The 24,471-nt window shown below is 41.5% G+C and overlaps 1 protein-coding gene and 1 long non-coding RNA gene across 4 annotated transcripts in view; one reads left to right on the plus strand and one right to left on the minus strand.

Annotated features, from left to right (window-relative positions):
- NWD2 (NACHT and WD repeat domain containing 2) overlaps positions 1–24,471 on the plus strand; it is a 255,310-nt gene that overhangs the window by 187,054 nt on the left and 43,785 nt on the right. The gene's annotated exons all lie outside the window — the stretch shown is intronic.
- LOC129657761 (uncharacterized) overlaps positions 1,496–24,471 on the minus strand; it is a 33,152-nt gene continuing 10,176 nt past the window's right edge. For all 3 annotated transcript variants that reach the window (XR_008717095.1, XR_008717094.1, XR_008717093.1), the window contains 2 exons: positions 2,594–2,833; positions 1,496–2,255 (listed from right to left, as the gene is read on the minus strand). This is a non-coding gene — a long non-coding RNA (uncharacterized LOC129657761). The remainder of the gene's footprint in view (positions 2,256–2,593; positions 2,834–24,471) is intronic.

The raw sequence follows: 24,471 nt of genomic DNA on the forward strand, positions 1-24,471 counted from the left end.
TGATTATAATCAAATAAAGGATGGGATTGAGAGAAAACTATCTTTCATGCTATGAATAATTGTCATTGTGTTAGACTTTTTAGCATATCATTTCTCTTTCAGAACCATCTCAATTACCTAATTTGCAAGAGAAGCAATTAACCCTCAAAGCAAATTTTTAGAAGAGATTCTAGAAGGATTTCATTAGTTTTATTTTTTAATAAACACCATTATTTCCTGGGCTCTGTGTTTTCTTAAGAAATGCCTGATCATCATAAAAAGTGGAGAAAATTCATAATTATCCAATACAACTTGAAAATTTCCAGAGAAAATAGTCCAGGTATATTTTTAAAGATGCAAACACCACCATCACAGACACCTTAATGGATCCTAGTGACTCTTGCTGCTGCTACTGCTTCTAAGTTGCCTCAGTCGTGTCTGACTCTGTGCAACCCCATAGACGGCAGCCCACCAGGCTCCATCATCCCTGGGATTCTCCAGGCAAGAACACTGGAGTGGGTTGCCATTTCCTTCTCCAATGCATGAAAGTGAAAAGTGAAATTGAAGCCGCTCAGTCATGTCCGACCCTCAGCAACCCCATGGACTGCAGCCTTCCAGGCTCCTCCATCCATGGGATTTTCCAGGCAAGAGTACTGGAGTGGGGTGCCATTGCCTTCTCCAGAGTGACTCTTAGTGAGGCCCATTCTTTTAGTCTTTTTTTTCCAAAATGTTTAGGAAACTGAATTCTGTACAGCAGCTAGCACTCTGCTGGCTTGAATTTGGGGTTACTGGCTTCCTAACTTCCCTTCTGCCTATGCTTTACAGCTCCTGATGTCACATGGCCTTCATCCGTTCCTACTCCTTCTGTGGTTTTCCTGTTAGCCAGCACCTCTCTCTCCTGTCAGACTTTTGTTCTTAAGGCTCAAAACCATGAGTCAGCCACTTGAGTTAGCTTGATTCCCTTAGTCCTCAGGCTGGGAGTCCAAGGTTAACCTTTGAAAGAGAATCTTTTACTTTGGTGAAGACTTGCAAAAATGAATGATCCTCCAATTGCAAAAAAAAAAAATGTTCCTCCAAACGTGTATTATTCTTTTCAGACATCTTCTGAGAAAGAAGAAAGATGAAATGGGGGAAAAGAAACCTTTGAGGTGAATATGGAAGGCTCTGCAGCTCTCATCTGCCTATTATTTGCCATCCCTTAACATAATCACACTAAGCGCTGAAGTAAATGCATGATCTCACCTCACTGTTAACCTGTTTAGCATCAGTTTTCATCCTGAGATTTTTCATTGTCAGTATTGTGTATTCATCTGTATTGTTGCACTTGATTAAACAAGAAGTCTCAACAGGAGTGGGAAGGGGAGACCAAGGCTTTTCAAACAGTAAAATTAGTTCACACCATAATGCCCCAGAACAAAAGCTGGACATAAGTAAATTATTCAAACAAGCTGAAAAAAAATCAACCCGTTGCTTTGTAATAATGTCTAGCACAGCAAGTGAAAGGGGTATCCGGAAATAGGCTTTCAAGTATTTATTGATAATACCCATAACTTCAGGGCTGACTCTCTCCACTTAATTTTAAAAGGGGCTGCATATAATAAGCCATAGTGTCCTGCAGACATCACAAACTCTTTCTTTCAGTTGTCTGCACGCTACTCTAACCCTAGAGAAACAGCAGGATCATAAATGAGTGTTTGCAGTGGGAACTTCACCTGCTCTGACAGGCTGCTTCAGTTGGCACACGGCACACATTGGCCTGTTACCCTACTAGACGCATTTGCCTCAATTCTTGGCCCCATCCTCCTCCTGACCCTCGGGTGACAGAGGTACAGGCCCAGACATGTGAAGGGCCACAAGCATTGCAAATCAGGACAGTATGATAATCAGGGCAGTGACACATATGAACTCAGACAGGACTGAGTCTTTTTAAATTTGTATAACCAGTGTACTGAGAGAGCTGAACTCAACGGAGGACACAAGGAAAAACTTTTTCTTGCATCACTGCCTTCAAACATGCTTTGCTAGATTCCTTCCCCATCCCAGAAGCTCTCTCATCCAGACACTTGCAAGACTCACTTTCAAGTATTAAAAAGTCCAGGTGAATCTAAACCAAAGGGTTGACTTCACACCCAGCCTGAAGTGTCAGCCTCCCCTTGGTTCACGCTCTCAGGCCTGGAATAGACAGTAGAGTGGCCTGGACAGTTCTGCACCATCTTTCCTTATTATTCCTTCACATCCCACACCCAGCCACGTGGTCCTCAAAATGCTGCTTCTGCCTGCAAGCCAAAAAAGAGGGAGGGTGGTTGGAAGAAAAAGAGCAAAAACTGACCGAAACTTATCCAGCTTTGTCTGCCATCTTGCATTTCCACATCTGGTGTCCAAATGCTGGCTCTGTCATGGAGCTCACAGTGAGGAGAAATTCAGTGGGACCTCTATGTACCCTGACATGAGTGATGTTATCTGATTCCTGTGCCTTCAGCCCCCCTCATTTTCTCTTACCGGCAGGGTCCCCATATAGCCAGCATGGGTAAAGTCTCATCCGAATGGCTGGAGCCTGGCCATCTATCATGATTCCAGTTAGTTCCTGAGAAACTCACTCATCCATACCCCTTACCTTGTCCAGGTGAGTCTCTGAAGGCACAGGCCACTCTGTGCCTCCTCTGCCTTTGTGGGGCTCTCTTCAGGATGTTCTTCCCACAGTTCTCTAGGATGGAAGTAGAAACTACTCTCCATATTTGAGAATCTTCCAAAGCTTCTGGGGCCACATCTTGGGTTCTCTCAAGAAGTCTCTAAGTGTGATCCACCTCTGGTATTCACTGGAGCGGGATCTATGGGTTTCTGTAGCTCAGCAGGTCTTAGAGAGTAAAACGTGTTCTCTCAGTCCCCACAGATAGGACTTCCTACTTCCCTCCCTTCATGGGGGCAGGGGTAGAGGTGGGGGAGGCAGTGCCCACCCCAAGGAGAGGGAAAAGCAAAGCAGACTCCCCTCCAGTTTCCTTCAGTGAATCTCTTCCTAGTTTCCCGTTCTGATACATAGACTAGAGGTGAGTGATGGAGACAAGGGTCACAGGATAAGGTGATCACTTTTTAGTCAGCCCAACAGGTATGTCTAACAACTCTTTACAGTGTTGCAATAGCCTATGGCCCTGGTTCCAGTGAAAATTCTGAGATTTCAGGAAGAGTCCCAGTGATGGGTAATTTTATGTGTCAGACTGACTAGACTACCCAGATATTTGGCCAAGTACCAATCAAGATGTCACAGTGAGGGTATTTTTAGATGAGATTAACATTTAAATCAGCGGAGTAAAGCAGATTATTCTCCATAATGTGAGTGGGCTTCAACCAATTGAAGGCTTTTAAAGGAAAACATTGGTCCTCCAAGAAAGGAGGAGGAATACTGCCTGCAGACACCTTCAGACTCAAGCTGTAACATCAGCCCTTCCCTGGGTCTCCAGCCTACCAGCATACCCTGCCAATTTCAAACTTTCCAGCCCTCTACAACCGTGTAAGCCAACTTCTAAAAGTATATATAGAGATACACACACACACACACACACACACACTGTTGGTTCTGGAAGCTTCTCTGGAGAACTAAGTAATACAGCCCCCCTTTAACATTTTACAGTTAGTCTCAGTTCTACTAAGACTCATAACTTGTTTCGCTCACTCTGGACACTATAATCTCATTGTCAGGAGTCAGTGGATTCTATCCATTGTCGTTCAGTCACTAAGTTATGTCTGACTCTTTGTGACCCCATGGACTTCAGCACACCAGGCTTCCCTGGTAGCCATATGGTAAAGAATCTGCCTGCAATGCAAGAAAGACCCAGGTTTGATCCCTGCATCAGGAAGATCCCCTGGAGAAGGGAATGGTTACCCACTCCAGTATTCTTGCCTGGAGCATTCCATGGACAGAGGAGCGTGACGGGCTACAGTCCATGGGATTGCAAAGAGTCAGACATGACTGAGCAATACTTTCTATCTATTGTAAACATCTATTTGTCAGTACCTGGAACAGTTCTTCAACTCAGAACTTTACAAAAAAATCATCACCAAGAAATACAACACATATGATGAGATGAGAACAGTTTATAATTGTCTGGCATACAACTTTACACAGGCACATATAATTATCCATCTGACTGTGACTTTCGCTTCCAAATTGTTTTCCCCAAAATATTAACTAAACCTATCATTATCAATTCCAGACTTTGTGTCACCCACACTCTTACTGTCTTGGGCTTCCCTTGTGGCTCAGCTGGTAAAGAATCTGCCTGCAATGCAGAAAACCTGGGTTCGATCCCTGGGTTGGGAAGATCCGCTGGAGGAGGGAAAGGCTACCCACTCCAGTATTCTGGCCTGGAGAATTCCATGGACTGTATAGTCCGTGGGGTCGCAGAGTTGGACAGGACTGAGCGACTTTCACTTTCACACTCTTAGTGTCTAGTCTTGTGTGACCATATTGTTCTTGCCATAAAGTAGCCCATGCTGCAGTGAGGGTAATTTCAGATGCCTTATTTCTAATTCATCAACATCCTCAGGTTCAAGTCACACTTGCTTAAAGTTCAGTGTAAGCACTTTCATTAGATGTAGTTCAAGGAAATTGTATTTCTCTGGCTCCTGCCAAATGCTTGCCCCTAGCAACCTGTTTCCCTGGGAACGGTCTCTCCCCCTCTCTGCAGTGCTGCATTTTTCTGCTGCTCTCTGTCTGCTGCCCCGGGGTTCTGCACTGGCCACACCATGGCCGTAGAAGCTTCTCATCATGAGCACTCATTCTTGCAAATTAAGTCCAAATTAAAATCAGAGCTCCCATCACCCAGAAACGTGATCCTGTGGTTGAAATGGTACTGCTTAACTCCACAACTGAGTGGGTCACAAAATCCCATCACCAGTGTTTCTAACCGACAGAACTAACATTTACTAAATATTTCCTGTGGTCCAGGCACCATTCAAAGCACTTTATTCAAAGCACTAATTAGTCCTCCCAAGAATCTTTGAAGCTTGCATTGTAATTAGGCCATCTTACTGAGGTCCACAGAGGTTAAAGAAAGAATCCACACAGCCAGTGGGGCAGGAATGGGCTTCAAAGCCCATGTTCTTTGCTATAATGTTATGGTCCCCAGAAAGAATGTCCTGCCTGAGGGTCAGCCTTATCTTTATAGACAGAGAGACATTTATATATTTAGGGCTTCCCTGATGGCTAAGTGGTAAAGAATCAGCCTGCCAATGCAGGAGACATGGGTTCAATCCCTGGGTCAGGAAGATCCCCAGGAGAAGGAAATGACAACCCACTCGAGTATTTTTGCCTTGGAAATCCCATGGACAGAAGATCCTGGTGGCTACAGTCCACAGTGGTCACAAGAGAGTCAGTCAGACATGACTTAGCAACTAAGCAACAACAAAATAGGTTTCTGTATACAATTTGTAAAATTGATTATATGTGACCGTGTCTACACCAGAAAAGCTTTTGATAGGAAGAACATTTACATGAGACCAAAAAAAAGTCTTAAGAAATAAGGGGCTTCGTTCTGCGTGTGCATGCTCAGTTATGTCTGACTCTTTGCAACCCCGTGGACTATAGCCCACCAGGCTCCTCTATCCATGATCTTTTCCAGGCAAGAATACCGGAGTGGGTTGCCATTTCCTCCTCCGGGGATCTTCCCAACCCAGGAATCAAACCCTCATCTCTTGTGTCTCCTGCATTGGCAGATGGATTCTTTGCCACTGGTGTCAACTGGAGAAGCCCTCAGGGGGCTAGGGAGAGACAAGTATCAGAAAAGCATTTCAAAGGAAGCTGCCAGACTTGAACAGAAAACTTAGCTCTTGGATTCCTGGCTGTCATGTCCAAAACAGGAACAGAGTAAATTTAATATCTTTCATCATGTGATAAAAAGAAATCAAGACAGTTTATGGGGCTTCTCTGGTGGTTCAGTGGTAAAGAATCCACCTGCCAATTCAGGAGACACAGGTTCAGTCCCTGGTCTGGTAAGATTCCACGTGCCTCAGAGCAACTAAACCCATACCCCTCCATGACTGAGCTTGTGCTCCAGAGCCCAGAAGCCGCAACTCCTGAGCACACGTGTGGCAACTCCTTAAGCTCTCAAACCCTGTAGCCCATGCTCTGAAACTGGAGAAGCCACATCACTGAGAAGCCTGAGCACAACAGCTAGAGAGGAGCCCCCACTCTCTGCAACTAGAGAAAAGCCCACATAGCAAAGACGCAGGACAGACAAATAATAATGTTAAAAATTAAAAAAAAAAAAGGTAATGGAGAAAGCCAATTTTTTCACACTGAATTGTGAAGGGAACTTACCCTATGTCTTTGGTTTTGTTTTTTTAATGGCTGTTGGATCTTCCAACTACGTTTTCAAGACAAAGCAGATGTCCACATATAGAGGTCAATGAGAAATTTATGTCTTTGCAGTTTTCCCACCCAATCCCCTCAAGAAAAATTCAGATCAAGTTTTTCTTACAGGCAGGACCAATCATATTTTCATTAAACGAGTAGCTCAGGCCCTAGGACTCACTTGTTTAAGCCTCTCTGACTGTCACCTGGCTCCAGGAATATAGTAGGAAAAGACTGGAATTCAGCCAATATAAACTCCTTAAGCCAGATTCTTTTTTTTTTAATTCCAGAAGTCTTAGTTTAAAATTTTTCAAATCAGTTTCTGTTTTTTTCTTATTTCAAATGTACTTCTTTTATGAGCTATAAGTCTTAAAGTTAGTACTTTGGAACTAAAATGATGAAAGATTTCCCTTTTAGATCACTCATTTGAAGAATCCATCCTTTAACTTTGCTGGCTAAATATTTCCCTTATAGCTAACCTTACGATAGCTCTCCTTGCCACTTAAGGCCACTTTCTCCAATTCTGCAGATTATTGATTTCAAATGAATTTCTGACTCAGTCCTTCCTGTGGGTAAGATAGTTTGCTTCTTCATCCTCTTTGTCCAGAATAAAATCGGTTCCTTTGTTCTTTCACTAAAGTCCAGTCTCCACTCAGGATTGTAACTTCTTCTTCAATTACAGTCTCATACCAGCAGCAACTGTATCACCTGGGAGCTGCCTAGAAATGATCCTCTGGCCCTACCCTGTGGTGTGTGTTAAGTCACTTCAGTCGTGTCTGATTCTTTGTAATCCTGTGGACTGTAACCAACTAGGCTCCTGTGTCCATGGGATTCTCCAGGCAGGAATACTGGAATAGATTGCCATGCCCTCCTCCAGGGAATTTCCTGACCCAGCGATTAAACACGCATCTTTTATGTCTCTTGCACTGGCAGGAGGTTTCCCCACTAGTGCCGCCTGACCCTTCCCTAGACCTACAGAATCAGAAGCACTGGGGTGGGGTTCCGCATATTGTGTTTGAACAAACCCCCAGGTGATTCTGACACATGCTTAAATTGAGCACCAATGCACCAGCCTTTCCTTTCTCAAGCTTTTTATTTTCCCTGATCAGTAAGCAGCAGGTAACCAGAGCTAAGCTATAGACCTCATTCCCATCTTAAAACTTGGGAGTTTCAACAGCCTTGGAAACCAGCCAAATCTAAACAGATAGACCTAGGTAAATTGCTTCTTTTAAATCCCTTCTCATCAATTTGGTTTTCCATCCACTCTAAGATTCCTGCTGTTAGTGTCCAAATGTTCTCATCTGTCCTATAGATCTTAAGTAATGAAGAAGCACTGAGTTTACAGGTCAGCCTCCCTTGACGATCACTGCGGGGAAATAAAGAGAAATTACCTTCCTGAATTGTGTTTTGGAGCATAAGGCTTGCTGTTCAGCATGTATTTTTCATTTGCCTCTGGCTGTTAACCAAACTTTAGTGAAAAGGAGTTGCCCGACCTTAGTCAGAAAATTGGAGTGATGGCATGTATATTCCTTCTCCTGAGACAGCGTTCCTAGTCACCATCAATGCACTTAGAAGGGCCATTCTCAAAATAAAAATAGTCCTCAGTCTTGCCAAGTTTTAGAAAGCTGAGCAAAAATTCTCAGAGACTCCACTTTAACTTTGTGACTAATTGTGAAGTATACTGCTCTTGACAGGTGACTGACAAACAGGCATTTTATGAAAGTCATGATGGAGTGTTTGCTTTATTGTGACTCCTAGTGCATTATAAACAGAATGCAAAGAGCATTTTGTGCAATTTTAATGTCATTTTAAACTTTTAAATTTGTGCAAATTTTAATGTCAGTGAATTTGCATTTCTTGAAATGAGGCTTGGAAAAGCCAGATAACCTTTCCCTACCTTTTCCTGAAAACAATGTTTGTAATATATATATAGTTTTTTGCATATTATTGTATATAAATATTTATATATATAGTTATAGTTCCTGCAGCTATGCTTAGAAGTTAACTTAAAGAGGATTAAGTTTACAAGAGAGCTTCCCTGGTGGCTCAGTGGTTAAGAATTTGCTTGCCAACATAGGAGACACAGGTTCGATCCCTGGATCGGGAAGATTCTCTGGAGAAGGAAATGGCAACCCACTCCAGTATTCTTGCCTGGAAAATGCATGGACAGAGGAGCCTGGCAGGCTACAGTCCATGGGGTCACAAAATAGTCAGACATGACTTAGCAACTAAACAACAACAACAAAATTTGGCAAGAAGGAACATTAAGGATTCAGTAACCTGTGACATCATTCATTGATGTTATATAGTCATTCTGTCCAAGGCACTGATATTGTCAAGCAGAGCCAGTGAGAACAACATGCATTTTAAAATATATATATATATATAAGTATCAATAAATCTTCCCTGGGTTGGGAAGATACCCTGGAGAAGGAAATGGCAACCCCTTCCAGTATCCTTGCCTGGAAAATCTCATGGACAGAGGAGCCTTGCAAAGAGTCAGACATGACTCAGCAACTTCACTGATGAAGGTGAAAGAGGAGAGTGAAAAAGCTGGCTTAAAACTCAATATTCAAAAAAAAAAAAAAAATGAAGATCATGGCATCTGATCCCATCACTTCATAGCAAATAGATGGGGAAGACAATGGATCAGTAAATCACTCTTCAAATTAGGGACCACGTCTTCTTAAAGAGCCCATGATGTGCATTTTGTGTAGCCTCTCTTTTTCACTGCTATGCTATGCTAAGTCACTTCAGTCATATCCGACTCTGTGCAACCCCATAGATGGCAGCCCACCAGGCTCCCCCGTCCCTGGGATTCTCCAGGCAAGAACACTGGAGTGGGTCACCATTTCTTCTCCAATGCATGAAAGTGGAAAGTGAAGTCGCTCAGTCGTATCCAACTCTTCGCGACCCCATGGACTGCAGCCTACCAGGCTCCTCCATCCATGGGGTTTTCCAGGCAAGAGTACTGGAGTGGGGTGCCACTTTTTCACTGAGCCAGTCACAAAACCTGTCTGATCTCTCTCTTCCTTGGCAAGAGACTACCTTTTCCTCTTTACTGAGGGACAGAGGACATGCACCAAAAACCCCTTGATCACCCCTGCCCATCTCCAACTCAGAATGTCTCCTCAGCTCCCTCTGACCCAGTCTGTAAAGTATCTCAGCAGGAAAGACTGCTCTCCACAGATACTTCTTAGCCTCAGCTGCCCCAGGTGTTATTACAAACTCAGAGTCTCTCCCCTTGGAACACCAAGCAGACCCTCATTTTCTCTCACCTGAACTCTTAACTAGTTCCTCCAACTGCAGCCTTTTTCTCCTCAACACTTTACACCTGTTTACAAGGTAAGACTTACCTTGTTATAAGACATACGTTACTATGTTGGTCCCCTACTCAAAAACTCAGTATTATCTAAAAAGAATTAAAATTAGACAAATTATTGAGTTTGAATCTCAAGGTCCTCCACAACCCACCTCAAGACCCTCTGCCTTCCTTTTCAGAATAACTGTCTCCTTTATACTTCTATTTCCAGCTCGTAAAGCTGCCTGCTGTTATCTGAGCATCACTGCCCACCTTCAGACTGCTTGCCATTTTCCCTTCTACATTGTCTTATCTCTCTGCTTGTTGAAATGCTTGTCTTCAGTGTGCTTCATTTCCAGTCAATGGCACCCACTTCTGTGTACCCATTTTACACGTTTATCACAACACTGCCTTCCATTATGGCCAGTTGTTTGTGCCTGAGAACAGGAACAATGGCCTTTTCATTTTTTTATCTTTTGCAATGACAAATATGTTAATTTACCAAAATTAGATGTTTAGGCACTGAATTAGATTGTGCGCTGTTAACCAAGTGGATAATCACAGAGGTATTACAGGGAAGCAAAGAATGTTAACTCATTTTTATCATTTTCTTCTATAATGTTGCTTAAAAAATGTCTAGAATATGTTCTGTTGACACGCAGTTAAATTTTCATTTGAAGAAAGCATAATGGAAGCCCTTGTTTTAAGTAGAAAGATAAGGCTGGGATTAGAAATTCAAAGTCCTAGCCTGGCTGTCTCCACTAGCTGCATGGGTTCATGCATGCTCAGTCACTACTGTCATGTCCAACTCTTTGTGACCCTATGGACTATAGCCTGCCAGGCCCCTCTGTCCATGGGATTCTCCAGGCAAGAATACTGGAATGGGTTGCCATGCCCTCTTCCGGGGTAATCTTCCCATCCCAGGGATCAAACACATCTCTTGTGTCTCCTGAATTGGTAGGCAGGTTCTTCACCACTAGCGCCTCCTAGGGCTTTCTCCACAAACCTAGCTGTATGAATTCAGGCATGTCGTTTAATCTTTGGTGAAGACAGTTTCCTCATATGTAGAATGAAAAGTTGGTATTATATTCTCCCCAAGGTGTCTATTATGTCTAGATTTTATCTTTTTAGCCATCACCATTATCTTTTATTACCTTTTGCTATATAAAAATCTACAAGTTATTCAGTCTGATGAACCATTTTTCCTACCATCGGTTAATTATATGTTAAATGTTATAAGGTTTTCTTGATGGCTGAAAGATCTCAATCCAATCTCAGACAAGTAATTAACCCCTGAGAGAGAAGATGAGGTTTCTTTCCAGTCTTTCCATGGAATAACCAAGAATGAAGCTCATTGGAAGAAAAAGTATTGGGAAGAGTGCTAAACCCACAGCACACCACTCACATGAGCTGCCGTCTATTCATCCAACAATATCTACTGAACCTGTTATGAGCCAAACACTGTCTAGGCATGAAAATATGATAAACAGGACAAAGACCTTGCTTTCTTGCAGCTTATAGTAGAGGGGAAAGACAATGAACAAGAAAACAATGAATTTCTTTTTAAATTGGGGTATAGTTGTTTACGATGTTGTGTTAGTTTCTGCTGTACAATGAAGTGAATCAGTTATACGTATACAGATATCCCCTCCCTCTTGGACCTCCCTCCTACCCCAGCCCCCTACCCATCTAGGTCACCACAGCACTGAGCTGAGCTCCTTGAGCTACACAGCAGGTTCCCACTAGCTATCTTCTTTACACATAAGAGGAAAATATTTGCAAACAAAGCAGTTGGTATGGAATTAAGCTACAAAATATACAGTCCATGCAGCTCAATATAAGAAAAAAACAACCCAACTAAAAAATAGGCAGAAGACTAAATAAAGACATTTCTCCAAAGAGGACATACAGATAGCCAAGAAGCACATGAAAGATGGTCAACATCACTAATTATTAGAGAAATGCAGATCAAAACTACAATGAGGTGTCACATCACACCAGTCAAAATGGCCATCATCAAAAAGTCTACAAGCAGTAAGTGCTGGAGCAGGGGTGGACAAAAGGGAACCCTCTCATCCTGTTGGTGGGAATAAATTAATTTTTAAAAGGTAATTTTAGTTGGTGATAAGATACAATTAGAAACAATATGACAATAGGTACTTCAGGGGCTAATTTAGCTTGAAAGTCTAGTTGAGGAGGTGACATCTGAGCTGATGGTTGAATTTAGAATGGATCAGTCATACCTGAAAAATCTAGAAACACTAGGAAAGCTACCCAACTGTAAGTCAGGATTTTAGTGGGCCTATTCCAAGAGGAAACAAGAAGTTACCCATTTTCTCCTATAGAGATGATGTCAAAGTTGAGACCCAGTTCAAAGTTCAAAATCTCTCTAAGGCAAGCTAAAGTGCATTGATCATCTTTCACATCCTATAGCAGCTACTCATACTTGTTTTTCCAATACACACATAAGATGGGGTTCATATTTGTAGAACACTACTATGGGCAGACCCAGGATTTTTATGGCATGTGGCACAATAAAGATAGATTTGGGTCATGAGCAACTTGTGGAACTCTGCCCCTTGTAGTCCCATTCAGAAACATATATCAAAAGCAAAGTAAGTAAGAATGTCACTGTTAGAACTAGTGGTTGCCAGAGGGGAGGAAGTCGGGGGAATGGACAAAATAGGCAAAGGGCATTAAGAGGAATATAGTCAAATAATACTGTAACAACTTTGAACGGTATGTAAGGTACAAAAATATTGAATCACTATATTGTACCCCTGAAACTAATGTTTGCTGCTAAGTTGCTCCAGTCGTGTCCGACTCTGTGCGACCCCATAGACGGAAGCCCACCAGGCTCCCCCGTCCCTGGGATTCTCCAGGCAAGAACACTGGAGTGGGTTGCCATTTCCTTCTCCAATGCATGAAAGGGAAAAGTGAAAGTGAAGTTGCTCAGTCATGTCCAACTCTTAGCGACCCCATGGACTGCAGCCTACCAGGCTCCTCCATCCATGGGATTTTCCAGGCAAGAGTACTGGAGTGGGGTGCCATTGCCTTCTCTGGAAACTAATGTTTAAGTCAACTGATTTCAATTAAAAAGAGAATGTTACTGTTAATAGCCCTAATAATTTTTCATTCATCAGCTTTAGTAATTCCTTTCAGTAACATGTGACATCTAGTGGCAGACTGAGTCATAGTAATCAGTCTGCAGAATTAGGTCCCTGTTCCCCAGTCAGTCTGCATTTAAGTCAGCCATCCTTCAATACCACTGTGTACCAGTGCCAGCAGACTATTAAGGTGAGCTCTGTCCCAGTCATTCTCTGGAACATAATGGATAGCACAATGAATTTGAAGTTCTGTAGACCCAAGCTTGGATCTTTGTTCTCCCATAAGCTTGCATTCTCAACCTTGGGAACAATAGTACCTAAATCATAACTTCATTGTAAGTGCTATGTTATTTAGTCACTAAGTTGTGTCCAACTCTTTGTGACCCTATGGATGGTAGCCTGCCAGGTTCCTCTGTCCATAGGATTTCCCAGGCAAGAATACTGGAGTGGGTTGCATTTCCTCCTCCATGTAAGTGCTATGATTATAGATAAAAAATAAAACCTTTGTTGTTATTTAGAGTTGCCTCTTAAAAGCACCCTTTTCATTTATAATTGAAAGCACTATAGAAGGAAGCTACTAACTCCATCTGAAGGGTCCTTTCCCAACCTCACCCCAATTTGTCCATTTAAATTCTATTTAACCATCAAGTGCCAGTTCAAGCTTAGCTTCCTTCCTGATCCAGTTAAACTTCTGATTAGTTTTCTCTTCTCTGGAGGTCTGTGAGCTCCAACTAACATTACCAGGCTCTTTGTCCCTTTGTGTCCAGCTTTCTTTCCCATTCCGTCTAGCCTATAACCTCAGGAAGAGAAGAATCTTGCCCTTCATTTATTGTGCCTTCCTCTTTACTTAGCTGATGAATAAATAAATGAATTCTTATTCTCAATGTGAAGCACTCCCTTGAGCCTATATTTCAAATCGAAGGCACCCACCTCTTTGAACCTGTTTCATATTTTTTTTTAACACCACCACCTTGCATTAAAATTGGTTGTGTGTGCCTGAGATCAGGGGCACTAGTATTCAGGCAACCAAATGATAAGAATGAAACAATTACTCATAGAACTCAATAACAAACAAGCAAAACAACCTAAACAAAAAATGAGTAAAAGACCTAAACAGACATTTCTCCAAAGAAGACAAACAGATGGCCAACAGGCACATGAAAAGATGTTCAACATTGCTGATTAAACAAATGCAAGTCAAAACTACAATGAGGTACCACTTTACACCAGTCAGAATGGTCATCATTAAAAAATCTACAAATAACAAATGTTGGAGAGAGTGTGGAGAAAAGGGAAAAACCTCCTACACTGTTGGTGGGAAGGTAAATTGGTGCAGTCACTATGGAGAACAGTATGCTGCTGCTGCTGCTAAGTCGCTTCAGTCGTGTCTGACTCTGTGCGACCCCATAGACGGCAGCCCACCAGGCTCCATCATCCCTGGGATTCTCCAGGCAAGAACACTGGAGTGGGTTGCCATTTCCTTCTCCAGTGCATGAAAGTGAAAAGTGAAAGTGAAGTCGCTCAGTCGTGTCTGACTCTTTGCGACCCCATAGACTGCAGCCCACCAGGCTCCTCCGTCCATGGGATTTTCCAGGCAGGAGTCTGGAGTGGGGTGCCCTTGCCTTCATTGGAGAACAGTATGGAGGTTCCTCAAAAAGCTAAAACTAGAGTCACCATATGATCCAGCAATCCCACTCCTGGGTATATATCTGGACAAAACTATAATTTGAAAAGATGCACACACCTCTATGCTCATAGCAGCACTATCTACAATAGCCAAGACATGGAAACAACCTAAACCTAAACAAACCGAAATATACCATTTGTACATATATATGTATCACACACACAGACACACACACAATGGAATACTACTCAACCATAAAAAAAACAATGAAATGATCCCATTTGCAGCAACATGGATGGACCTAGAGATTATCATACTGAGTGAAGTAAATCAGAAAAATACCACATGACATCTTTTATACATGGAATCTGAAACAGGATACAAATGAACTCTACAAAACAGACTCACAGACATGGAGAACAGACTTATGGTTGCCAAGGGGGAGGGAAAAGCAGGGAAGGGATAGTTTGGGAGTTTGGAATTAGCAGATGCAAACTATTATATATAGAATGGATAAACAGCAAGGTCCTACTGTATAACACAGGTAACTATATTCAATATCTTGTAATCAACCATAATAGAAAAGAATATGAAAAAAAAGAAAAAGAATGACACGATCTTGTGGAGAGTGAGTTAGAACCATGTAGGAGAAGACCATTTTGTGAAAATGTGGGCTGCAGTCTAACAGTGCATCAGGGAATCATTCTAATCCAGTAGGTTACCACCAGCAATTCTTAGTGGAATAGAACTGAAAAGAGCAAAATGAAAAGCATCAAGATAGATGGCAGACAGTGGAGCTAACAGTTACTGGTGAAACACCTTATGGACCTACCCACAGAATGTCTGATTCCATAGGTCTAAGATAGAGACTGAGATTTGCCACTTCTAAGAAATGTAAATATGTGTGCGTAAGAGAAAGAGAGAGAACAGGATCACAGCATAAAACGTGTTTTTCTGTAGATCACTGTCAACGTTTGAGAAACATTGCTCTATCTCATAGAAGAGTCAGGTCTAAGAGACATATTTTCATAATTTACCCCAAAGTACTCTAACATACATTATTTCAGAATATGTTAAAAATCTTCATCAGGTAGATAAGAATACATGATATTACTGTCATCATAGAGTAAGGAGACCAAGACATTTAAACATAGATAAGGGACAGATCTTGGTTGAGGAGCCTTTTTGGCTTAACACAGGCATAAAGATAGACAGTAACTGATAATCAGAATCCAGATTCAAATCCAGTTAGATTGTAAATTCTTCACCACTTAAATGAATGTTTTCTAAGCCAATGGAAAACAAGGGTCTGTGCTTATCATAAGGGCTTTAAAAAAATTCTGTAAAGTTGTTTTTAATTTGTAAACAAAAAGTGTTGTTAATTCATACTGCTTTTAAACTACACATATTCAATGAAAACAGCAAGGACCTAAGAGAAGCAGAAGAGATCAAGAAGAGGTAGCAAGAATACAAAGAAGAACTGTATAAAAAAGATCTTAATTACCCGAATAGCCACAATGGTGTGATCACTCACCTAGAGCCAGACATCTTGGAGTGTGAAGTCAAGTGGGCCTTAGGAACCATTACTAAGAACAAAGCTAGTGGAGGTGATGGAATTCCAGCTGAGCTATTTCTAATCCTAAAAGATAATGCTGTGAAAGTGCTGCACTCAATATGTCAGCAAATTTGGAAAACTCACTGGTGGCCACAGGACTGGAAAAGGTCAGTTTTCATTCCAGTCCCAAAGAAAGGCAATGCCAAAGAATGTTCAAATTACCAGACAATTGCACTCATTACTAGCAAAGTAATGCTCAGAATCCTTCAAGCTAGGCTTCAACTGTAAGTGAACCAAAAACTTCCAGATGTTCAAGCTGGATTTAGAAAAGGCAGAGGAACCAGAGATCAAATTGCCAACATTTGTTGGATCATAGAAAAAGCATGGAAATTCCAAAAACATCCACCTCTGCTTCATTGACTATGCTAAAGATTTTGACTGTGTGGATCACAACAAACTGTAGAAAATTCTTAAACAGATGGGAATACCAGACCACCTTACCTGCCTCCTGAGAAACTCTTGTATGCAACTCAAGAAGCAACAATTAAAACCAGACATGGAACAAGGGACTGGTTCAAAATTGGGAAAGGAGTACATCAAGGCTGTATATTGTCACCCTGATTAACTTCTATGCAGAGCACATCATGCAAAATGCTAGGCTGGATGAATCACAAGCCAAAATCAAGATGGCTGGGAGAAATATTAACAACCTCGGATATGTAGATGATACCACTCTAATAGCAGAAAGTGAAGAGGAACTAAAGAGGCTCTTGATAAAGGTGAAACAGGAGAGTAAAAATGCTGGCTTAAAACTCAACATTCAAAAAACGTAGATCATGACATCTGGTCCCATCACTCCATGACAAATAGAAGGGGAAAAGGTGAAACAGTAACAGATTTTATTTTGGGGGGGCCCCAAAATAATTACAGATATTAACTGCAGCCATGAAATTAAAAGACGCTTGCTCCTCGGAAGAAAAGCTATGACAAACCTAGACAGAGTATTAAAAAGCAGAGACATCACTTTGCCGACAAAGGTCCGTCTAGTCAAGGCTATGGTTTTTCCAGTAGTCATGTATGGATGTGAGAGCTGGACCATAAAGAAGGCTGAGTACCAAAGAATTGATGCTTTTGAACTGTGGTGCTGAAGTCTCTAGGACTGCAAGGAGATCAAACTAGTCAATCCTAAAAGAAATCAAGACTGAATATCCATTGGAAGGACTGATGCTAAAGCTCCAATACTCTGGCCACCTGATGTGAAGAGCTGACTCATTGGAAAAGACCCTGATACTGGCAAAGATTGAGGGTGGGAGGAGAAGGGGCCGACAGAGGACAAGATGGTAGAGTGGCATCACTGACTCAAATGGACATGAACTTGAGCAAACTCAGGGAGACACTGAAGACAGGGGAGCCTGGTGTGCTGCAGTTCATGGGGTTTCAAAGAGTTGGACATGACTTAGCAACTGAACAGTCCCATGAGAGCTGCCAAAGCAATAAGAATGATAAAATGATGAAAATGATTAATGAGTACAGAATGGATGATACTAGAAATCTTTATCTCATGATCCCAAAGGAAATAATAAGACTGGGCAATAATCATCAGTGGTTGGTGAAACCCTTCAGGACAGCAGGTACCAGGTGAACACCACCCAAGCACTGGAAATCTCAGCATCACTATCATTGGGTCAGACAGCACTTTTGTGCCTCATGGTTGATGCAACATGAGAGCATAGCACCATCTGTGAAGTAGTCTTGCCTTAAAAAAAAAAAAAATTAATAAATTGAACCTGAATGTAATCAAGGCTTTAAATATAATTGTGAATCTATAGGAAATATGGAGACTTATTGGAGAAGATAAATGTCAACAGGAGGCACAATGAGCCAAATTTATCTTGTGGGCTAGTCAACAACAGTGGTACAGGTTGGATCCTGGAGAGCTTGTTAAAACACAACTTGCTGGCCTGCATTCCCAAAGTCTATTTCAGTAGGACTGAATGGGACTTGAAAAGAAATTTGCATTTCTCACATGTTTCCAGGAGATGCTGAAGCTGCTGGTCCACACTTTGAAAACTACTTGCTTACAGGACGAATAACTCACTATTAACCAGTCAGTGACATGAGAGATAGTGGTGATGTTATAGAATAAAATTCACTTAAACCCAGTGCATTATATGGACTTTCTCTGGATCTTGATTTTTAAAAAAGCTGCAACTACAAAAAAAATTGTGGAACAACTGATGAAATCTAAAGATGGACTGAAGATAAGATTAAGTTAGTAAGTTACACTTAATTCTTTTAAGAATAATAGCATGATGATTAAAAACATTTTTAAAGTTAAAGATATATGCTGAAATTTCTTTATCTTTTGTTTTTTGATAAAATGGTAGGATTCCTAAGGGTGGATGAAACAAGATTATCAAAATATTGTTGAAACTTAATAGATATCTGGGGACTTATTATTAGACACTCTATGCATTGTTTGAAAATTTTCATGAGTTTTTAAAGGCCATTGTTTACACTGAACTTCTCCACTTCTAAAGAATTACATTTTCCTCATCTAGAGGTCAGCCTTCCAGTGCCCTCAACACTGCAAAAATAAAAATCTAACAATCAGAAATAAAGATAAATTACCTTTTATGCTCAAGAACTCACTGTAATGAAACTATACTAAAGCCATGAAAAATCTTCAGATGTCATTCAGACTTAACATACAGTTCTACAAGAGTTGGTTGGTCTAGTTTCTGATTCCACATTAGATCTACTCAAAGAAGACTGCCAAAAATAAGTATACAGTGACATCAGGAAAAGTCATAGCTCATAGTCTGACATTTATAGAACAAAAGGAAGAGTATAAGAAACAGACCCACAGACTTAAGGAATGATCTTATGATTGCCAGGGGGGAAAGAGTGATAGGAAGAGATAGGGAATTTGGGATCAACATGTACACACTGCTATATTTAAAATGGATAACCAACAAGGTCCGACTGTGTAACACAGGAAATTCTGTTCAATGTTATGTGGCAGCCTGGGTGGGGGTGGAGCTGGAGGGAGAATGGATACAAGTATATGTAGGGCTAAGTCCCTTTGCTGTGCACCTCAAACTATCCCAAGATTGTTAGTTGGCTATACATTAATATAAATTTTTTTAAAAAGCAAGAGAAGTATATAATGAGTTGAATCAACACATTATACAGTGATAGAATGTTAACTAATTCATCAATAATAAAAATATGAGCATGTATTTATCAGTTACCATTCTAATTCTCTTACTTATATTAATGCTTTTATTCAAATGACAACCCATAGAAATTGGCAATGTTGTAATATGCAGTTGACATATAAAGAAACTGAGCACAGAGAGGTTAGATAACTTGCCTAAAGTCACACAGCAGAGGACCTGTGCTCTTAACCACTTTCAGGTCCAGTTCATCAATAAAAGCTAAACACAAGACAATGGGTAAAGTGTAACACGTATCTAGGTGAAAAGAAATTATAAAAGACAACTTAGATATTTTCTTCTATTGAAATTTCTTTAAAGAGCTTTTAAGGTGTCTAAAGGGAAATAGATGGGGAAACAGTGTCAGACTTTATTTTGGGGGGCTCCAAAATCACTGCAGATGGTGACTGCAGCCATGAAATTAAAAGGCACTTACTCCTTGGAAGGAAAGTTATGACCAACCTAGACAGCATATTCAAAAGCAGAGACATTACTTTGCCAACAAAGGTCCGTCTAGTCAAGGCTATGGTTTTTCCAGTGGTCATGTATGGATGTGAGAGTTGGACTGTGAAGAAAGCTGTGTGCCAAAGAATTGATGCTTTTGAACTGTGGTGTTGGAGAAGACTCTTGAGAGTCCCTTGGACTGCAAGGAGATCCAACCAGTCCATTCTGAAGGAGATCAGTCCTGGGTGTTCTTTGCAAGGAATGATGCTAAAGCTGAAACTTTACTCCAGTACCTTGGCCACTTCATGTGACGAGTTGACTCATTGGAAAAGACTGTGATGCTGGGAGGGATTGGGGGCAGGAGGAAAAGGGGCCGACAGAGAATGAGATGGCTGGATGGCATCAGCAACTCATGGATGTGAGTTTGAGTGAACTCCGGGAGTTGGTGATGGACAGGGAGGCCCGGCGTGCTGTGATTCATGGGGTTGCAAAGAGTCAGACATGACTGAGCGACTGAACTGAATTGAACTGAAAGGGATTAACTATATATTTGGAGGTCTTTCTGAAGAAACTATGATATGATAGTAAGATCATGGACTCTGAAGTTAGAGATACCTGGGCTCAGATTTGAGCTCCATCTTTAACTAGCTGTGGGATCTTAGGCAACTTACTTGACCTCTCTGCTCCTTAGATTTCTCAGCTTTTAGAGTGGAAGCAGTAATATACAATACTATCAAAGGCTCAAATGAGCTGATCACATATAATTAATTCATAGTGCTGCTTGATAAATGACTTGTTGCTTTATAATAGACACAATTACTGAAATTACTAGAAAATGCATCATAGAATGATCCTAAATAAACTGCCCTTATCCAGAATTCAGCCAAGTTAGCAGAGATGAGAGGACTGGTAGAGGGCCTCTTCAAAAGGTGGTACATGAAAAGCCTACAGAAATGTCTTATCTCCAGGAAAGGGAAATCAAAACAGACGAGTTTGGTCATTATGGAAATGAGCCAGCATGGAAAGGAGAAGTGGATGTGCTCAGATTGAGAAGTGGGAAGGGGAGCGGCTCAGAGCAAATGGAGCTGTGGACAGTGAAGGCCTGGGGACCTCAATAGTACAGAAGCTGGTGTCTCTATAGCAACCAGAGAGAGAAGCATTGGGCAGTTGGGGGCGGGAGGGTGGGAGAGAGGGACAATCTGCTGTGTCAACACACCTGACTTTGTCATCAGTCACCAGTAACCTTGGCATAAATGTCATCAGGCACTGGCTCTAGCATCATGGTCCATGGTGGGTACTTATGGTAGCTACTGCACATTTTAGACTTCAACAAGACAGAGTGCCTGATGAACTATGGACAGAGGTTCATGACATTGTACAGGCAACAGGGAGCAAGACCATCCCCAAGAAAAAGAAATGCAAAATAGCAAAATGGGTGTCTGAGGAGGCCTTACAAATAGCTGTGAAAAGAAGTGAAAAGCAAAGGAGAAAAGGAAAGATATACCCATTTAAATGCAGAGTTTCAAAGAATAGCAAGGAGAGATAAGAAAGCCTTCCTCAGTGATCAATGCAAAGAAATAGAGGAAAACAACAGAATGGGAAAGACTAGAGATCTCTTCAAGAAAATTAGAGACACCAAGGGAACATTTCATGCAAAGATGGGCTCGATAAAGGACAGAAATGGTATGGACCTAACAGAAGCAGAAGGTATTAAGAAGAGGTGGCAAGAATACACAGAAGAACTGTACAAAAATGATCTTCACGACCCAGATAATCACGATGGTGTGATCACTCACACTCACCTAGAGCCAGACATCCTGGAATGTGAAGTCAAGTGGGCCTTAGGAAGCATCCTACGAACAAAGCTAGTGGAGGTGATGGAATTCCAGTTGAGCTATTTCAAACACTAAAAGTTGATGCTGTGAAAGTCCTGCACTCAATATGTCAGCAAATTTGGAAAACTCAGCAGTAGCCATAGGAGAAGGCAATGGCAACCCACTCCAGTACTCTTCCCTGGAAAATCCCATGGGTGGAGGAGCCTGGTAGGCTACAGTCCATGGGGTTGCGAAGAGTCGGACACAACTGAAGCAACTTAGCAGCAGCAGCAGCAGCTGTGGCCACAGGACTGGAAAAGGTCAGTTTTCATTCCAATCCCCAAAAAAGGCAATACCAAAGAATGCTCAAACTACCACACATTTGCACTCATCTCACACGCTGGTAAAGTAATGCTCAAAATTCTCCAAGCCAGGCTTCAGCAATACATGAACCATGAACTTCCTGATGTTCAAGCTGGTTTTAGAAAAGGCAGAGGAACCAGAGATCAAATTGCCAACATCCACTGGATCATCGAAAAAGCAAGAGAGTTCTAGAAAAACATCTATTTCTGCTTTATTGACTATGCCAAAGCCTTTGACTGTGTGGATCACAATAAACTGTGGAAAATTCTGAAGGAGATGGGAATACCAGACTACCTGATCTGCCTCTTGAGAAACCTGTATGCAGGTCAGGAAGCAACAGTTAGAACTGGACATGGAACAACAGACTGGTTCCAAATAAGAAAAGGAGTACGTCAAGGCTGTATATTGTCACCCTGCTTATTTAACTTATATGCAGAGTACATCATGAGAAACGCTGGGCTGGAAGAAACACAAGCTGGAATCAAGATTGCCGGGAGAAATATCAATAGCCTCAGATATGCAGATGACACCACCCTTACGGCAGAAAGTGAAGAAGAACTAAAGAGCCTCTTGATGAAAGTAAAAAAGGAGAGTGGAAAAACTTGGCTTAAAGCTCAGCATTCAGAAAACTAAGATCATGGCATCTGGTCCCATCACTTCATGGGAAATAGATGGGGAAACAGTGGAAACAGTGGCTGACTATTTTTCTGGCTCCAAAATCACTGCAGATGGTGATTGCAGCCATAAAATTAAAAGACACTTATTCCTTGGAAGGAAGGTTATGAGCAACCTAGACAGCATATTCAAAAGCAGAGACATTACTTTGCCAACAAAGGTCTGTATAGTCAAGGCTATGGTTTTTCCGGTGATCGTGTATGGATGTGAGAGTTGGACTGTGAAGAAAACTGAGCGCTAAAGAATTGATGCTTTTGAACTGTGGTGTTGGAGAAGACTCTTGAGAGTCCCTTGGACTGCAAGGAGATCCAACCAGTCCATCCTAAAGGAAATCAGTCCTGAGTGTTCATTAGAAGGACTGATGCTGATGCTGAAACTCCAGTACTTTGGCCACCTGATGCAAAGCGCTGACTTATTTGAAAAGATCCTGATGCTGAGAAAGATTGAAGGCAGAAAGAGAAGGGGATGACAGAGAATGAGATGGTTGGATGGCATCATGGACTCAAAGACATGGGTTTGGGTGGACTCTGGGAGTTGGTGATGGACAAGGAGGCCTGGCATGCTGTGGTTCATGGGGTCGCAAAGAGTCGGACATATCTGAGCGACTGAACTGGACTGAACCCAGCTGCTGCTTTTGGCCACTGCTTCTGGAGACACTGCCTTAGACATGGAAAGCTTTACAAAGGTAAAATGGCAGAGCAACAACATCAAGACCACGAGCCACCAGAGAGCACCTGAAATTCCCTCAACACCTCCCAGAACCCTTCTGGAGGAATTCCAGGCATTCTGAGCTCCATGGAGGATAGATGCAAAGTCAATAAATCCTATATTGTGGTCATGATTTTGGTCCTAGTTTATCCAACTGTTAGAGCCTACAAATTATGGATGACATAAATACTTTCATGTGTAACTCAATATTTTCCATCAGAAAAGAGGTGATATTTCAATATTCCTTTTTATTAAAACCATTTTAATGTATTTTAAAATATTGGGTCCATTTCCTACCATCTAAGGAGAGAAACTATTATGTAAGATATCAGAAGTACTTTTTAAATTTGAGTATAGTTGATTTAGAATATTGCAGTATTTTCAGGTACAGCGTAGAAATTCAGGAGTTTTTTGCAGAGTGAAGTGAGGTGAGGTAAGTGTTAGTTCCTCAGTCATGTCCAACTCTTTGCAAGCCCATGAACTGTAACCCACCAGGCTTGTCTGTCCATAGGCTTCTCCAGGCAAGAATACTGGAATGCCCTGACATTCCCTTCTCCAGAGGATCTTACTGTATATTCATTTTATTTATAATACTTTTTATCTGTTAATCTGATACTCCTAATTAGTCTCTTTCCCCTTGGGAAACCCTAAGTTTGTTTTCTATATCTGTGAGTCTGTTTCTGTTTTGTGTATAGATTCATTGTTTTTTAAGGTTCCACATAAAAGTGATATTCTCTATGTTCATCCATGTAGCTGCAAATGGCAATATTTCATTTTTTGTAGCTGAGTAATATTCCATTATATATATACACATCTAGACCAAATATATATATTCACACACACACACACACACACACCGTATCTTCTTAAGCCAGTTGGTTGTTGATGGATACTCACGCTGTTGTCTTGTCTTGGCTATTGTAAATAGTGTTGCTGTGAACACTGGGGTGCATATATCTTTTCAAATTAGAGTTTTTAGAAGGATTCATACATGTGAAATTCCAGTTACAGATTAGACATATACTGCAGGGGGACACTTGTAAGTTACAGTAGGCCTTCCTGAGCCCAGGCATTAATAACACTGCTCTTGGGAATTCCCTAGTGGTCTGTGGCTAGGACTCTGCACTTTCAGTGCTGAGGGCACGGGTTTGGTCCCTGATTGGGGAACTAGGAACCTACAAGCCCCACAGTGCAGCCAAAAAACAAACCAACAAAATAAAACCGGGCTCTTGTCGTTAAAATAGTTAACACCTAATGAGCCCAGCTTTCTTCTCTTCAGTTCTTGGGCCCTTGGTGCACATGCCAGGCTTCCTCCTAGGCCCATCTGCTCTGTC

The sequence above is a fragment of the Bubalus kerabau genome, chromosome 7 (assembly GCF_029407905.1).
Source record: "Bubalus kerabau isolate K-KA32 ecotype Philippines breed swamp buffalo chromosome 7, PCC_UOA_SB_1v2, whole genome shotgun sequence".
In the NCBI taxonomy this organism is placed as follows: domain Eukaryota; kingdom Metazoa; phylum Chordata; class Mammalia; order Artiodactyla; family Bovidae; genus Bubalus; species Bubalus kerabau.